Source organism: Sorex araneus, chromosome 1 (assembly GCF_027595985.1).
Source record: "Sorex araneus isolate mSorAra2 chromosome 1, mSorAra2.pri, whole genome shotgun sequence".
Classification (NCBI taxonomy): domain Eukaryota; kingdom Metazoa; phylum Chordata; class Mammalia; order Eulipotyphla; family Soricidae; genus Sorex; species Sorex araneus.
Genome location: NC_073302.1, coordinates 372,208,092 through 372,225,931, shown reverse-complemented (window position 1 = coordinate 372,225,931; position 17,840 = coordinate 372,208,092). Strand labels below are relative to the sequence as shown.

At 36.7% G+C, this 17,840-nt stretch overlaps 1 protein-coding gene and 1 non-coding gene across 3 annotated transcripts in view; both read left to right on the top strand.

Annotated features, from left to right (window-relative positions):
* HDAC9 (histone deacetylase 9) overlaps positions 1 to 17,840 on the top strand; it is a 1,006,394-nt gene that overhangs the window by 887,701 nt on the left and 100,853 nt on the right. The window lies entirely within an intron of this gene.
* On the top strand, positions 12,979 to 13,081 carry LOC129401418 (U6 spliceosomal RNA). Its single transcript, XR_008628332.1, has one exon. It is a non-coding gene; the product is annotated as a U6 spliceosomal RNA (small nuclear RNA).

Here is a 17,840-nt window from a genome sequence, read left to right as displayed (position 1 = left end):
CAATCTGGGTGAGACTAGTGACATGAAGCAATAAGGAATTCCAATACCTCCCCTGCCCTGGGAAAAACAACATGTGAACCACCCAGGGTATAGATACCACTGCATGTTCCTTTCTCATGCTAATGAGAGCCACAGTTTTCTCAACATTTTTCTAAACTCTTAAATAAATTAAATATACTTGGGAAGAAATAAATGGATCATGCCCCTTACTCTGTTTGCATGCTTTCTACTTTTTTGAAGTTTGGGTCTATATTAGGAAATATTCCCACTGGCACAATCAAGTGAATTCTTGTGGCACATTTTGACTTCTTTTCAAAGATTGCTTAAATTCTGTGACATTAATCATGATTGTCTTGTAAAATACTACAGAGATTCCCAACAAGATGTTTCATTCTCAGGACTCCCCATACTGCAACTGCTCAGATGTTTATGAGTGTATGTGTGTACAGATGAATAATATATTTTCTCCTGAGATTCTGTGATTCTTTGCTGGGAAAATTAAAATAGCTCACCGCTTAAAAAAAAAAAATCCTCCTTTACCAAAGGCCTGTTATTTGTCTGTGTTACTGGCTTGAAGAGAAATAAAAGCTGATTTTATATTTAAACTGTGTCTATTCAACACATTATATTGTGGAGATTTTATAACTCTTTCAAGTGAGACTGTTATGATCACTCAGCTGGGAGAATCACTTGCTTGTAGGAAATTTTGTTTGGTCTCTCAAATAAATGGACTCTATGAAAATGGAGAGTGATCAAATTAACCACTTTGTTAACCAAAGACAGTACTTTGTACTAAGTTTTACTGGAGATAATGAATATTCCAGCATATATAAATATGACCAGTAGGTAACTATATATGGTTCCTTTTATCCATTTCCTAAACATTCAATAAGCTTATTTCCATAACCAAGCCAATTTAACCATAAAATAGGCATCATACATCACTTAAATAAGACCAATTTTATCTTTTTTGTCCTCAAATCTAGATTTAGACATAATACTTTATGATACACTATAATTATTTTTCATGTTAACTATATTTTTTGAGATGGTGGAGGGCTCATCTGGCTGTACTCAGGGCTTTCTTCTGGCCCCGTGCTCAGGAATCACTCCTGGTAGTGCTAAGGAAACCATATATAGTTCCAGGACCAAAATGTTCTCAGGCACAGACAAGGTACTAATTCTCTGACCCCCAGAAAGACATTCTTTTTGGTTTATTTGGTGGGGAGTGTGCAGTTTATCTTGCTGTGCTCTAGATTTATTGCTGGCTTTATTGGGGTGCCAGGGATAAAAGAAGGATCAGCCCTGGGCAAGGTAAGCATGTATTCTGTCCTATGCCCCAGAAAAATCTTCTGGCCTCATTTTTTAATTATTTTAATTGAATCACAGTGAGATACACAGTTACAAATTTGTTCATGATTGATTTTCAGTCATATGATGTTACAACACCTGTTCCTTCTCTAATGTACATTTCCCACCACCAATGTCCTCAGTTTCCCCACATAGATACCTCCTGCCACTATGGCAAAATATTTCTTCTTTCTCTTTTTTCTTCCATTTCTTTCTTCTTCCTCCTCTTCCTCCTCTTTTCCCTTTCCTTCTTCTTCTCCTTCTCTTCCTTCTCCTTCTCCTTCTTCCTTCTCCTCCTTCTCTTCTTCCTTCTTCTCCTTTTCCTCTTCCTCCTCCTTCTCCTTCTCCTCCATCTCCTTCTCCTCCCTCTCTTCCTCCTACTATTCCTCTTCTAACTTCTCTCTCTCTGTCCCTCCTTTTTTGATGGCTCTATTTTTCATGTCTCCTAAGTCATTACTTTCTGTGGGATTTGGCATCATCACGTGTTTTGCCTAAACTTGTCTACTTTGTTAACTTCTACCCTTCTAAAACCCCGAATAGTGGCAGAGAAAAAATCACACATAAAATTGCTCAATATATGTAAAATAATCTTCCATAATAACTATGTTTTGCTAGTCAATAAAGTTACCTTAATGGGCAGTGTCCCACTAGGTTAGTATCTCTGGTCTAATCTCAAGATTAAGACACTCTATCCCAATGCTGTTCCTGAACAATGACTCAAAACTGAAAAGTATGCTCTCCTGACGAATGTCAACTAATGCTGCTTTTTCTTACAACTTAAAAACATGTTATTGGCTGTAAATTTTTCTTTAATCAAAACTTCGTGAAGGGACCTCTCACTTCTGAGGCAGTTTAGGAAAATATGGATTAGGATGAAGCCCACTAATATGTCCTTAGGAGAATCATCCTGATGAGATCTACTAAAGGGCGGAGGGAAATGAACAGCCTCCAGAACACAGCTCTTAGCCAAGAAGAAGGAGAAAAATGAGGCTTTGGCAGGAAATCTCCCTGTGCTTGAAACAAAACTATGAAAGAAAAGTATGTCAGTAAAAAGATTTCCCCAAAGATTCCTTTGGAATAGAATTTTCAAAATAATGAAGATAAAGCATTTTTTGAGAACCCCTCTAACAATATTTCATTTCCAATAGAATTGCTTGTGAGCAACTGAAACAATTGACAAGGGGAGGGGAAATATTTGACTAAATAGATTGTACCACTGAAATAAATTAAAATAAACTGACCTCACCCCCATCAAAAAAAAAGTAACCCTCAGACATCTCATTGAACTGCCTAGATTATAACTATTTTAACAAGTAATTAAATTAGCCCATAAACAAAAGAGGAATGCTGTAAGAAGTACGCATGTGGAAGGATGTATGTTCTCTGCCTCTCCAGGCAGCTCTCTCTTACCACCCGCGTTCGATGCTCTCAAGCTGCTGTGTATGGACTGGATCTGGACAGCTGTTGGCAATGGGCAGGTGAAGGAAGAACGAGGACCAGGCTGGTTGCTGTTAGTTGCCGTTTATTCAATCTCCCGTCTCTCCCATCTCACACTCTTCCTCCCTAGCCCCTCATTTCTCAGTCCCGGTTCTCAGGATTCTGCCTCTCCCCAACTCATCTCTCCACTCCTCACCCCTGGGCCTATGCTACACCCAGTCTGGTAGCAAAATCAACATAAGAAAGCCCTTCCTGACTGCCTATCAGGCTCAAGGGTGGAAACACCACCCAAGGGCATTCCTCTTCTAACATCTTATTTAACATCTTAATATTAGTTATTTTTGTATGGACATAGTAAGAGATGCATTGAGGCTTGTAGGGCAGCTGTCCTGGGAACTTCTTGTCACAGACTCAGACTACAGTGCTCAGGTCAGATTAATCTTTCTCAACCCTAGCAGGATTCCTAATCTAGTCATTACTTTTTGGATCATGACAGAATTTGTCCATGACTATGTTCTTAACTTGTAATGAAGCATTAAGGCACTTTGGCCAGGTCCATTTCAATGCCAGGGTAGCACATAGCTCACAGCTTGCCCTGGGTCCATCCAGTCCCTCATTGGGACCCTGCTTTTGAGGTGCTAGGAAGTAAGGGTAACTGAGGCTTAAGTCAAGAGAACAGATGCCCAAGGAAGTAAATATCCTTGAGAGTCAATTAACGCCCATGTTACAAAAGCATAGCATTTACTGTCTTCCTGTGCCCATACAAAATGGACATTGCTCTGAATTAACTATGCAAAGGACCTAATGAGAAGAGGAAAACAATATTTACAAGTTAACAGCACAAAGAAAAGTTACAAATAAACACAGAGGAATGGTAGCACTGTGATGGGAGCAACCCAATAAACCTAAGCTCTGTGAGGCAAGGCAGAAAGAACAAACCAATGTTATCCTACAGAATACTACTGATTTCATTGATCAAGAAAATAAAATTCTGTGAAAAAGAAAGTCATATATGAAAGAAGCATTGCTGTACCCTAAATCTGTAAATTTTTTGGACTTTGATTGGTAGCATTTCTTGGAGTATTTTCGAACAAGTGTGATTATCTATAGTTAGGGCACATTGTATCTTGATGTGGGTTGAACAAAGCAGATTGTGCAAAGATACACATTTTATACAACTCCTACCCTGTCCTGAATAAAAGATTAATCTGCTATAACAAAGTAACACAAAGTTCCAAGGTAGGGAGCTAGGAGCGAGGGGAGATAGGAATGACCAAATATATTCATGAGATTGCTTGTATAAGTTATTTACAGACAATTTAAGAGTTGAGCCAAGAAAAATTTTATTGATTACAATTGAAGCAATTGTTTTGATAATTGATGTAGTCTCAGCTCTTTGGTCCACTATGTAAGCTCAGATTTGTGTCCTGAGCTTACATTTTGTGAACTAAAAGAATCAATTTGTGACCTCCCCACTTTTCAGTTTCCTCATTTGTAAATAAAAATAATATAATATTTTATTATAATTGATGAAAAATGTGATTTTTGGTATCTAAGTGATTGTATCATATCAAATTATTTAACTGGTAATAATAGCCACAAGCTTAAATTTATATTCTTTGTTATATAGTCTTCATATTTCTTTGTTATATAGTCTAATACTTGCCACTCTTTTCAATATCCTCCAATAGAATGTTATCTTTTACTTTCTGAGAATATCCACAGAAATTTTATTAACCTCCTTCATTTACTAATGCATCGTTATCTCTCTGGCTTCCAGTATTCCATCACAAGGTGGGTATCAATCTACTTGTGGAATCTGTTCTTTTTCTTTTTCCTCCTACCTCTTTATTATCATATATTTAGTTATATCTGGGCCAAATAGTCTCAAATATTTTACCTACATCTTAAAAAAATGGAGCTTCTTTTCAGTCCGAAGGTCTCTTCTGACTTTCATTGTCAGTAACCATTAGTCAAGAATGTATCATTTGGCTCACTCTGTTTTGGGATCTTTGTAGTCCAGCGTCCTGTTCTCTCTCTATTTTATCAATCTGGAGTCACTTTAATGTTTCAAGTGAATTGGAGCCAGATACCTCATATTCTACTCACCTCCATATGACCTTTACACAACTGGCAAAAGATCTAGGATCAGAATAATAATGCTTGCTATGATTGGGAACAGAGATTCTGCCGAATGTCTGAAGTTGCAATATTCATAATTGCAACAGGCACAATTTTTATCTTTCCAAAAATACCAATAACTTGAATGAGCATAAACTTTAAAATATCTTTGATAAAAATACGTTTTTTCCTGTTTCTCTAAACTGGATAAAGGTGATTTTCTACTTTAGTAAAGAGTACTAACGTAGGTTGGTTCATTTACTCTTTTCTGTATTCATGCTTTGGAAGTATATTATGAAATACATGACATAATTTACATTCACAGTATATTATTCAATACAGCCCACAAGTCATAGAATTCAGCGTGTAGCCATGATGGCAGGGACCCATGCTGCCACTGTGTTGATAACCAACATAAAATGCAGTCATAGACTTTATATTAGTTTTCTAGAGCTATAATAATAATAGAATACCAGGTGCCTAAACATGTTTATTTATTTTCTTATAAGACTGGAAGTCGAATACTGAGGTGTCGGCAGATTTGATTTCTCCTGATGCCTCTCTCCTTGGCTGACAGATGTTTCTCCTGCTTGTATTATGGACCGTGGTCATATTAGATTGGGGTCCCAGCAAATGACATCATTTTTATTTAACTACTTCTTTAATGATCTTATTTCCAAATTGGCTTTTAATCTGAGGTGCTGAGGGATAGGAACGTTACTTTATGAATTGGGGAAAGGCACAGTTCAGTCTGCTTAGCCCTTTGGAGATTAAAATCTATTTTGAAGAACAAGAAATATGTTGTGGGAATGAATTTATTCTAAGCCCCTGAATACACCAAATATCGCATTGGTTTATTTTTCTAAATCGAATTTGGTCTGACTCTGAGTTTTCCGCTTACCAGATCCTTATCATAAGTAAACAGGGACCCCTTTGCTCCACCCTAAATGCAGCCTGAGACTTAGAAGAGAGAGACAGACATAGTTGAAAAGCTTGGGTAGGGACTGTCATCTCCTCCTTTACTGTTGCTAATAATATTGTTACTATCCAGGCAATCCATTTGAAAAGGAAATAGTGTTACTTTCTATGTGTCATTGCAGAGCTGTGTTTTCCGAATTTCTCCTTTCCCTCACAACTGTATTTGCTTTCATATTCTTTTGCTATCAAATGCTCATACTTCTCAGCACTCTTGTCACTTCCTGAAAACGATTCAAGGAAGGTCAACTCCCTGCCATTATGAGACACTGTTCTTTCATTTAGTGAATTGAAAATGAGAGCAATTATTCCATTTGCACTTCTATGTCAACTCTCCAGCCAGCTCTGTGCATTAAGAAAGCAGCAATGCAATTTCCAACAGCAGCATCCTTCTGTTCTAGAGAAAGTGGCCAGTGAGAGTCCAGGCAGGAGCTAAGACAGCAAGAAGATACACATACTGGAGTATTTATTCCCCACTGTCCCCTTTTATTTCAAACTGCCCTTCATTAAGGGATTCCTTTATAAAGACTCCTGTGCATTTCCTTTTTTAATAGCTACATTCTCTCCCTTTGCCCCTCAGAACTAAAGATTACTGGGGCTCCACACTATTGCAGATGTCTATATCTTAATCCCCTCAGTAAAACGCCCCTTAAAAATCACTTTTCACACTCTTATAGGTGCCATCTCTTCTCTGCCATTATTTTTTTCAATAAAATTCTTACATTAATTTGCAGAGGTGCAGTTATAAATGAAAAAGATCAACCCACTGTCTTGTGACAGGATTTATTTTCTGGGAGAAATGATGAGAGCATGGGGGTCAGACAATTAGAAAACAAACAAACTGGAAAACATTAGTAGCATTGTGTTCTAGGAAAATCAAAATAAATTGACATGTCAGAGAATGGCAAGATGGCTACTTTATGGTTTTAATTTCCTTCGCTCTGAAATTGCACATGGTACTGGAGTGTTGGACTAGATCTAAGTTCCAGTCTCAATCCTGTTTCCCTATAGAGATGATCTACAATAAATATTCTTTATAGGGCTGAATGGCCAAACAAAAATCCAGTGATGACTGTATTTTGGTATATGATAATTACTTTCTGGGATCTGGCAGCTTTTCTTTCTGTTTCAAGACCTAAAAACATAGGATTCAGAACCCAAGATCTAGAATTTCTCTGTGAATTGAAGTGGGTATGGGATCATAATTGGGAAAGGGGTGTGGTGAGGAAAATCTTTTCTTTTTTGAAAGAAGGAATATTAAACACTAATTAGCACTATTGAGTCTCAATATATTACATTTCCATATTTATACACAAGACACTTGAACCAAATCCTAGGTGAGATAACTAAGTCTTGTGGCTTCTCATTTTTATCTTTGCAATTTTGATTTATCCAGTGCTAAAATTCTATGATTTTATGAGTTTTGTATGGTAAATGAAAGACAAAAAATAAGTGCTATATGATTTCAAGAGCTCATTTCTAAGGCTGGAGCAGGGGGCAGGACATTTGCCTTGCACACAGACAACCAGGGTTCAATTCTTCCTTCCCTCTTGGAGAGCCCGGAAAGCTACCAAAAGTATTCTACCTGCAAGGCAGAGCCTGGCAAGCTACCCATCGAGTATTCAATATGCCAAAAACAGTAACAACCAGTCTCACAATGGAGACGTCACTGGTGCCTGCTCGAGCAAATCAATGAACAAGGGGATGACAGTGCTACAGTGCTATTTCTAGTCTAAATAGGCATGGATAGAGCAGATTGTATAAGTAAATAATATTCAACAGATCTTGTGTAAAAATTTCTAGTACTGTGACTTTTGCCTTCTTTCTCACACAGCTTTCTATTGAGACATCCTTAAAACTTCCTAAACAGCCCTATGCATTTCTGCCTTTCCTTCCTCTGTAACTTGCTCCATACATTTTCTGCTGTTAAAACTATTCCTGCCCTGTTCACCACTCAATCCCTGTTGATCCTTGAAATCCAGCATAAATGCCTACTCTCCTGAGAAAGCATCCTGATTTCCCATCAGGAAAAGATGCCCTACCCACTGTACTATTACTTTGACCCCAGAAATATAAGGATTTTTTTAAAGTTATTGAATTATTTAGTTGTGAAGTTTTATTTTAAAATATTTTTAGAAAAATGTCCTGAAGATTTTACAATGTGTTATTTGACAAATAAAATTTGGATAAATTATATTACAAACTTGAAAAGAAAAATAGAATCCAATGATAATATAAATGAAGCTTTAGAAACCCTAATGAAGGTCATTTCTAGAGGAGTTATCCTAGGTGCCATCATTTGTCACTTGTATTACTTGTCATCTCATTATTCATCGATTTGCTAGAGCAGGCACCAGTTACGTTCCCATTCGTCCCTGTCGGTGCTAGTGTAGCCAAATGGCTTCTGCTTCTTTCAGGAACACAAAGAGCCTCAAACCATTTATTCAGGGTCTTGGTGAAGAAGTCTGACCATCTTGTAGGTGGGCAGTCACACAGTCTTTTGACGTCCTGTGGAATCCAGTCGGTAACAGCTCCAGTCCAGCGGTTGTCTCTGAATTGTATTAAGTGTCTGGCCCATCTGATTTTCAACACCTTGGCAAATGAGACAGCATCCCTGATTCTTGATTGTCGACGGAGGTCAGAACTCTGGATTCCTTCTCTCACTTGAGTGGAAAGTGATACTCCAAGCATAGCTCTTTCGATTCCTCTTTGGGGTACCCGAATAGAATTCTCATCCTGTTTTCTTAGGGCCCAGGTCTCTGAGGTGTATGTTAGTGCAGGAAGAACAGTGGAGTCAAAAAGATGTGCCCAGAGGCAGAGGTTCTTCGTCCTCTTAACTACTTCTTTGACTCTCTTGAAGGCGTTCCACGCCGCTCTCTTCCTCCTGCTCAGTTCAGGTGCCAGGTCATTTGTTATTCATGTTGAGTTCTTGACCTAGGTATACATAACTGTTGCATTTGGAGATGTTTGTTCCATTGAGGGCAAATGGAATATCAGGAACGTAGGTGCCATGTCACCCAATAACTTAGAGTCAAATAAACCTGAAAAGAAATCAAAATGCACCAAAGGAAAAATGGATTATAAGGCATGCTAACCCCTTTACCTATTTTCTTGATAATATAGTGACATTTTGGCAGAAGAGATTGGTGTCCTAAGAATTGGGCCTGAAGAGAAAGTTTAGAGCAATATTGTATAGGCTTAGCATGTGAAAGGCCTGGGTTGGATCCTTGGTAGTACTTGTTCCCTAAAACACTACTGGAAGAGAACCCTGAACACCTCACTGAGAGTAACCCTGCACTCTGTCAGATGTGACACTAAGCCAAAACAGTATATGTGTGTGAATCATTATACTTTTATGGAACAAAACCTGCTTAGAAAGAGGTGTGCAGCTACTCAGAGGAATTGTGTTCCAGACGAACACAGGCTTCTCAGGAGTAGAAATAAGCAAGCAAAGAAACATAGAAACATGAGACAAAATAATGGAAATATCTGTTTGAGACCAGATCCCAGCCACGGTTCCAATTAAACTTTATATGTAATAAGGTCTTCATTAAGACATTTTCAAATAAGTTTGAACCTGGAGATGCAGAAAGAAATATAGTTTATCAATTTATCATTAACCCCCTAAGATGTCAACTTATTAATTATGATAGTTTTTTTTTATTGAAACTGAACTGCCTCCAATTATCATAAGATGTGTAGGCAGCATAGACTATTTCCTCTGTTTTGATCTTCAATAAAGAGTTGGAAACAATTTCAAACACACACACACACACACACACACCACAAAAAAATATGTAGAAAGAAGCAAGCAAGATGTTCAAGGGAGAACACAGGCTTAAAGAACAAGCCAGTAGGTAGAGTAGTATCATCAGTTGTTTTTATCATCATCAATATAATAAACCCAGAAGAGCTTTGAAACTGAGGGTTAAAATAACTTCTGAGGACCTGGATATAGATCAGAGGCAAACCTCCTGCCTTGCAAATGTGGGCTGTGACCTTTATCCCTAGAACTGCTCTCCATATAAGCTGAGCATGGTCCCTAAAGTTCAGAATCCTGGTGCCACAATGCAGGACATATACTAAACCAAGTGTTTTACCCTGTTATGAAAAGTGGTGAGTACTGCAGCTAAAATGTATGCAAGCACAACTAAATGATCAGCTCCAAGTGAGCATCAAAACCAAGTACGTAAGAGCCTAGGATCATCTCAACAACTAAAGGGCATGGAAGAAAAAGGAATCAAAAAAATTATTTACATAAAATTGTGTCTGATGAAATATATACTTCTATACCTAAACTAATTCTCATAGTTTTAGTTTACATTATGTATATAATAAAAATGATAAAAATGAACTATATATATATTTCTCTGTAAACTATATATAGTTTATATTATATAAACTACATATTATATAAACTATATAATATACATAATTTGTATCCCTAGTTTATTTTAGGGTTAGATTCTTCCACCCCTCTCAGAGAGCCAGGCAAGCTACCAAGAGTATCTCGTCCCCAAGGCAGAGCCTGGCAAGTTACCTGTGGCGTATCCGATATGCCAAAAACAGTAACAGCAAGTCTCACTATGGAGATGTTACTGGTGCCTGCTTGAGCAGATCGATGAGCAATGGGATGACAGTGACAGTTTATTTTAGAAATCACTGACTGTACATTTCCATCAGGGAGTCAGTTAAAGCGAAAGACATACATTTCTTATAATTATGCTTAACATGTAGAAGGGGAAAAAACTGTAGAGAACCCATTGTCAAATGTGTGGAAGAGTAGATACTTTACATATATGCATATGTATATATACATCTATATTTTAAAAATAATCCTCAAGAGCACAAAAGAAAGTAGTGTAAGGCATTTTCTTTCCATGTAGCCAACCCAGTTTTGATCCTGGCTCTCTATACAGTTCCTTCATATCCCATAACAATTGATCTCTGAGCCTAGGAGCCAGAAATTAGCCCTGAGCACAATTGGGCATGACTGAAAAACCAAAAGATAAAAAAGGAAAAAGTATTCTAGAAGTAACAACACAAAGTAGACTCATGCCAATTATTTTATCATCTCAGCGGTTAATAAATTTTATTGAATACATAAATATAAATTTTAGAAATCAATTTAAGTACAGCTTATTATATGAGTAATCTTTAGACACACTTTTTTTCTAATTTCAGGTTTTCCTATATAAAAATGCACATACAATATATTCCTAAGTGTTTCAGAATTACATGGGATAATGTTTTAAAACTTTAAACAACTATTAAATTATCTGGTAGAGAGCACTAAACACAGGCGATGAGACAGAGCCGCCCAGAGAGCCCGAGAGTGCACACGCCCCTCTGCGTGCCTTAGTTTTTTACAAATGATAATTGGAAGAATCATTCAGGATGGGAGATGTGTGCTGAAAGTAGATAAAGGACCAAATGTGATAGCCTCTCAATATTTGTACTGCAAGCCATAATTCTCCAAATTAGAGAGAGTATGGGGGGAATTTTCTGCCATAGAGGAAGGGGGAGGATTGGAAAGGGCAGGATGATACTGGAGACATTGTTGGTGGAGAATGTGCACTGGTGGAGGGATGAGTGTTTGATCATTGTATGACTGAAACTCGAACATTAAAATTTTGTACTGTATCTCACAGTGATTCAACTAAAAAAAAAAAATAAGAAATCACCCATGTCTTGAGCATGCAGTTATAGAATATAAGATAGAAGGTAGTGAGCATTCTTGCTCTCTGCTGACTTAGAAGTGATCCCTGAACACAGAGCCAGGAGTAAGCACTGGGCACTTCTCGTGTGGTCCAAAATGAAATGCACACCAAAAAATTGAGAAATTAAACATGCCATAGGAAGCACTCTAATCCAAATTCATATTTGTCTAAAATTACCTACTAATTACCTCTATAATTTGGTTAGTATCTGATTGTGGCATTTGAATTGAGTATGAGAGCATCTAGATTATATTCTCAACTTAAAAATTTCCTCATATTTGGTGACCCCAACAGTTTGTAGATATATTCAGTCCCATAACAAGAGTTGTGTCAAGAGACTATTATAGTTACAAACATGGGAAAGAAATGGTCTGACTTGCAGAAAAATTCCTATAAGGGTCAAGAGTACTTAGAGGACTATAAAATAGTTATGAAAAATAATAAGATATTGGTTTGCTACATGGATTGGAGAAAAGAATAATTTTCAAATTATGTCTCGGTCTTACCCCGTTCTCATGTGGTGGTCCTGGGAGCCATATGACTTTCCCAGTAAATCCTGTGCCCCCCTTGGAATATGCACAGGATTTACTGGGAAAGTCATATGGCTCCCAGTTGAGAAATGTTGTTGTATAGTAGAAGGCTATTTTTCTTTTATTTTTGAGCTCAGTTGGAACTACAGTTTAAGTCTTTCTAATAATCAAATTTGAAATACTCTCTGTCAATAGTTTCTAGCTCATGATTTGCTTCATTTTAAAAACTAGTTCCTGTTATTTTTGATGCGATTTGTGTGTAAATTTTGGAGAGAATAAAACAGTCTGCCACTTCAAAAAAATAAAAATAAAAAAAATAAATTATCTGGTAGGTAGGAGGAAGTGATATCCTTACAGGCCTTTTGTTTTCATCCACAGAAACCTCTTTTTCATCCATAAGCCTCTGAAAGTGCATTGTATGTCAAATAAGCATTTTCACTGAAAACCAGTCTACTTCAATAGTTTTCAGTCGGGAATGATTTTGCACTCTACTTCTAGTTGGCTATGCCTCAAGACTTTGCTATTGTCACTACTTGAGGATGTTACTAGCATCTTCTGGATAGAATTCAGAGATATTCATAAATATTCTACAATACACATAAAATTCCCTGTAACAGAGGATTATCTGATTTAAAATGTCAGCAGCGTGGATGTGGAGAGGAAATGCCTGATATAAAATAAATAACAAGTGTGGCATAATTGTAACGATTCTAATAAAAATTAGAATAATCTTCTTGGTAGAATTTGAGATAAAACAGGTTTATACTCAACCTAGGATGTTTAAAGATTGAGATATTACAGTTTTACCAGAAACATACTTAGACGCTCTTAAAATATCAGGTCTTGTGCTCACTTCAGCAACACATATGCTAAAATTGGAACAATAGAAGATTAGCCTGGCCCCTATGCATGGATAACATGCAAATTCATGAGGGGCTCATTGTTTTCCTTAAATAAAATCTCTTCTGCATAAAGGGGAAAAATCAGAATTTAAGTAAAATGTTTAGATCAAAGTTCTCATTCTGTGCTATAAATAATACTAGTCTGACCATTAGAAATTTACCTACAGAGAAGTTTAATTTTAAATAATAGAAATAAAAAGTTCCTACTTACATTTACCACTCAGAAATGACTATTTTCTCTGATTCAGAATTTTCTTTCTCTTTAGGGCATTAAAGGGAATCTTGATCTGGCATTCTTGAGAACTAGAGCAAAGGTTACACAAGTGTATATAAATAATGGAATCTTTTCAACACATGGCTAATTTCCATGATCAAACTTTCTCCTGTTCATATCAAAATCTCTTCCACATTTTTTGGGAAGAAAGTCTTATTTTTCTATGTCTAAAATCTCTTTGTATTCAAGACAGTTATGCATATCAGAATAACAGAATTTAAGCTTCTTGACATAGAAATGTTTTTCATTTGTAGATGGAGACTTTATGTCAAAATAGAATGGGAGGAAGTTTGGCAATCCATCTGATGATTATTTAATACTTAAGGGATTAAGCTACTTGACATGCTTGGTACCTCCCTTCTAGACACTTACAGTCCAAGATTCTAAGGTAATGACATAGCAGTATACAGTTCACTCCCTCCCTTCTTCAGTATATACATATATATGTAGATATATGTGTAACACATATATGTAGATATATGTTTATGTATGCACATATAATTTTCTTCCTGATTCATTTGTATCACATGTGCCTGATCTATTGCCAAAAACTAAGAGTAATCTATTCCAAACTTCTTAATTGCTATTGACATCACAGAATATGTAAGTTTTCATTAGCACTTTTAGAGGTGGTTCAGTAGATATGAAATGCATTTTTATTCTAGGCAGGAGACTATAGTCCTATAAGGGGAGAATGTAAGAAGTCAATACATCATTTAATAGCAAAGGGATTGCACTGTAGCACTGTTCTTCCGTTGTTCATTGATTTTGCTCAAGCGGGCACCAGTAACTTCTCTACTGTGAGACTTTTTACTGTTTTTTGGTATATTGAATATGCCAAAATTCCCCAGCACCACAAGTAGCTTGCCAGGCTCTGCCGAGAGGGCAGGATACTCTCAGTAGCTTGCCAGGCTCTCCAAGAGGGACAGAGGAATTGAACCTGAGTTGGCCTAGTGCAAGGCAACACCTTACCCGCTGTGCTATCTCTCCAGCCCCTGTGAAAGGGTTAAGGAAGAATATATAGTTAAGGAAGTACAAGGAATGTGTAAGTAGTGGCACTGTAGCAACTGTCGTCCAGTTGTTCATCGATTTGTTCGAGCAAGCAGCAGTAACATCTCCATTGTGAGACTTGTTACTGTTTTGGGCATATCAAATAAGCCATGGGTAGCTTGTCAGGTTCTGCTGTAAGGGAAAGATACTCTTGCTAGTTTGTCAGGCTGCCTGAAACTGATGGTGGACTCGAACTGGGTTGGCCACATTCAAGGCAAATGCCCTACCTGCTGTGCTATCACTCCACCGGTGTGTGTAAGTAGTAGCTCTATATATTCTATTTCTCCCCTTCAATGTTCCTCTGAAAGAAAATGACCAGAAAATTTCAATTTTTACTCAAATTATTCATAAAATAAAATATTAGGGTTCAGGAGAGAGTACTACACTTAAAGTGCATACCTACTACGTGCCCAACCTACGTTCAATTCCTGGCACCACATGGTTCCTCGAACATTGCTGGCTGCAGCACTAGAGACCCCCAACACTGTTGAGTGGTCTGAGTGTCCCCAGCACCACAAGACACAAGCAGCACCACAGCCTCAGGCCCTTGACTTGGACTACGGGTTTCACTGGCCATGAATCTCCAGCAGGGTCTCTGGATTCCGAGCGCTAGTTGGAAGTCCCTTCCCGATAATAAAGATAGGTAGATCCGTATTTAGTTAGATAAATAGAGAGACAGACAGGCAGATAGATAGAATATAGACTGAGGATCACTATAAATTGCAGAATTGCTCTAGTGACTCATTCGGTAATTAGTGGTGTTCAGATAAATGTATAAAAAATAGCCTCTTAATTTAAGTAATAAATTATGGGTGAGTGAGCCTATAGTATCATTCTTACGCTTAGAGAATTTCAATTTGTCTATGTCAACTTACTAACAAAATCTGAGATTACAAATTAGTAGTGACTTTTCTCAAAGAATTCTGAAAATTTAGTAGCTAATTCTTACAAATCAGTATGAGTTTTCCTTTTTTTGGTGGGGGTAATTCTTCCAGCTTATCATTTCACTTTGCTGTGTAGAATTGGGAATTGTCATCAAAGATGACTTGTAATCACCAAAAGTTTAATTTTATGATATGGTAAAATTATAAAATTTGAATTTTAACATAAAAACATAGCAGAAGAGAAATTCTGAGATAGAAGCCCCATTCTTTAAAGGGGGACTATTTTATCTGATAAAACCAATTGGATCACAGGAAAAATAAATGAGAAAGATTATTTAGAAACCAGCAATATTTTGGTTGTGGAACTAAGAATCATTACCCTGTTTATAATTAAAAAGGATCTGTTGAATTATAAATTTCCTGTGTACCTTGCATAAATATTCATAACCACTTAAAGATATCAAAAAAATTAGATATATGTATTTTCATATATGCTTTCTACTAGACCAAATTTGAAATGCAGTTTTAATTGAGGAAATCTTTAGTATGGGACTTCTATAATTAGGGAGAAAAATAAAGTAGATTTTTTTTTAGATTCCACCAAATTCTAAAGTACAGTTTTAATTTTATGCCACGAGAATTGGGTACTTTAAGTGCTAAGCCCTATATTGCTATGTCTTTTATCAGAAGGTTCCATTTAATATATTGCTATGTATTTTCAAGTTCCTTTCTTTTCTTCAGAAAACTGCAATATGATATTTTTACTTGATTAAAATAAAAGTAGATGATTCATTTTAGGGGAAAACAGAATAGTAGAAAATTGAACCGAAAGAGAAAAGAATTTACCAAAGGTATACGCCATCGAAAAACTTGGAAAACAAAGCCCTGTAAAAATAAAAGAATGACAATTTGTAAATCACAAAGAAGTTCTGCTTCATGATTATGTTGCAGTTTAATTTCTTTATATCTTTCTGCCATTGTTTAAAAAAAAAAAGCAGCCAGAACTTCAAAGGGTTCCCGCATGTGTTCCGAATCAGGGCTTCAGAGCTGATGTTTGACAGCCCAGAAATTAAAATGAAATAAATGTACTGTTTAAACTCCCATTTTTTCCAGCAACAACAACAACAAAATCACTTTTTCTTGTATTAGGTTTTTTTCCTTTTGTTAACATTAATTTTCTTCTTTCTTGCGTAGTTCCTCATTTACCCATTAAGCACCTTTGTGTATGAAGTGCTGTAATCTATGTACTTCAGAGGGAATTTCAGACAACCAGAGGGAATATTAAGACTTCAAGATCAGCCTTTGTGACTTTTTTCCCTGTACATTAAACCGATCTGTCTCGAAAACAAAAAAAAAAAGGAAAGAAAGGAGGAAGGAAGGAAGGAAGGAAGGAAGGAAGGAAGGAAGGAAGGAAGGAAGGAAGGAAGGAAGGAAGGAAGGAAGGAAGGAAGGAAGGAAGGAAGGAAGGAAGGACAAAAAAAACATAGTAGTTAGGCCATGCCCAAACACCTGCATTTGACTGTTCTTACATTTCTTGGGATGACAGAAACAGACACCTCTCAAGAACAAAGAAAAGCAAAACTCTGAACAGTTTGTGTTTGAAAGTGCACTTGTGTGAATATAAAACTATAAAACATCAGTCAAAAGCTAGCAGTTGGCAGCCATTTTTTTGAATACCGAAAAAAAATAATAATTAAGATTGGGCCTGCAGAGTTCTTTTATGTGGGATGTAAGATGAGTCCCTGACTGAAGAAGAATAGCACATGCAAAGGAAATTCAACATCTGCAGTAATTTCTTAGTTTTTCAAATGAGGGAATGAGGACGAGATGACACAATGATTTTGTAAAGTGTCACTATTAAAGTCGTATAGATTTTTTTGGTGGGTTCTACTCTGTCCTTAATGAGGCAGATATTAAGTCTGTTGAGCTTTTAGAGAAACAGGCTCACAATCACTTCATGCCTAGGTGAAGCTGTTTACTTGCCTCCCAGAGTCATTACCATTAACCCTATTTCGCTTTGCACTTTTAATTGATATTAACAAATGTTCTGGACTTGTCTGCAAATAGGAACTAAGGAATGGGCTTCTCTCTCTCATCTTTGCAAAGAAAACTAAGCCATACTGGAGTCATACTAGATTTAAAGGACTTGGGTTCATTCTCTCTTCTCCCACATACCATCTCAAAGTTGCACATCTGGCCTGCAGAATATCCCAGAATGTTTATTTCTGGATTCTCAGAGGCTTTCCTGAGTGTTGCTTGGGCAGAATCCAGATTTTGTGCATGTTAAGTTATATTTTGAGAGTGTATCATACCCAAATGAATGAGATGATACATGTCAATTTTCACATAGCTTACAAATTCTTTGAGCACGTATACCAAAGAAAGAATATTCAATAAAGATGAGTTGAGAGACTTTCAAAATCTGTGACTATGAAATCTCTCTGTTTCTTGAGAAAGTTCCGTTCTCACTGTTCACAGTCATAACTAAAATCTAAAATTGAAACATGAATACTGCTCAGTCGAACTGTCCTTCTAGATATGTGGAAAAATTGTTCTTTGTTCTTTTTTTTAATTATTTTTGGTAAATACTGCTTTTT